The following is a 590-nucleotide window of genomic DNA, read 5'->3' as shown; positions in this document are numbered from 1 at the left end:
TGTGTAAGGTTATATACACACTTTTGTATTTATGAATATGCAATATCACGGTTCATGAAAATATTTGCATGTTGAACAAATTGTTCCTGATGCTCAAATCACATTTTGATCAATTATTTAAAAACAAACACGTACTTGGTTCTATAATCACTAACTGTTTACCTCAATGAATTCTGCCGTTGCCTCACAGTCTTTAGACTGAGAGTACCTAAGATCCCTCATTGTGCGGAGAGCAACTGACACGGAGCGACTCAGTGTTTGTGCAGCCAGGGACACCCTCATCTTGTGGTTCTCAAAGTAGTGTCTGTGATTTTATTGGCAGCATGCAGTCCGTCTTTTTTTTGCACATCATTGAGATGATTGATGAACCTCCACTTGATCTGTCCGGTGGTCGTTGCAATTGGACTGTATGCCTGCAGAGAAACATTCAGTCACTGCTCAAACAAGTACAAACAGCAACATGTTGATCATCACGTCCAGCCATAACTGTGCAAATGAACAGACAACAATATTTAGATACAACTTTTAGCAGCAGAGACATAACTTGTACAAATAGGTCTACAACAATCATCATTTACCTGCAACATATT

This window comes from Gymnodraco acuticeps, unplaced genomic scaffold, assembly GCF_902827175.1.
Source record: "Gymnodraco acuticeps unplaced genomic scaffold, fGymAcu1.1, whole genome shotgun sequence".
Lineage (NCBI taxonomy): Eukaryota > Metazoa > Chordata > Actinopteri > Perciformes > Bathydraconidae > Gymnodraco > Gymnodraco acuticeps.
This window is presented reverse-complemented; position numbering follows the sequence as displayed.